Here is a 295-nt window from a genome sequence, read left to right as displayed (position 1 = left end):
CTTTACAAATTCGATCCATGGGTTTTACCAAGTAAGTTATACAATTTCAACCCTTCTTCTTCAATGTTTATTATATATTTTCTTATCAGAGACTCATAATTTTCTTGGTGTGTATGTTTTATTGTTTTGTCAATTTTATAGATAAGGCACTGTTTGGAGAAAAAGAATGGTATTTTTTTAGTCCGAGGGATAGAAAATATCCAAACGGGTCAAGACCAAATCGGGTTGCTGGATCGGGTTATTGGAAGGCTACGGGTACGGATAAAATAATATCGACGGAAGGACAAAGAGTTGG

General features: G+C 34.9%; 1 long non-coding RNA gene across 1 annotated transcript; it reads left to right on the top strand.

Annotated features, from left to right (window-relative positions):
* LOC104775537 lies at positions 1–295 on the top strand. Its single transcript, XR_765980.1, has 2 exons — positions 1–31; positions 142–295. It is a non-coding gene; the product is annotated as an uncharacterized LOC104775537 (long non-coding RNA).

This window comes from Camelina sativa, unplaced genomic scaffold, assembly GCF_000633955.1.
Source record: "Camelina sativa cultivar DH55 unplaced genomic scaffold, Cs unpScaffold18079, whole genome shotgun sequence".
NCBI lineage: Eukaryota > Viridiplantae > Streptophyta > Magnoliopsida > Brassicales > Brassicaceae > Camelina > Camelina sativa.
This window is presented reverse-complemented; position numbering and strand designations above follow the sequence as displayed.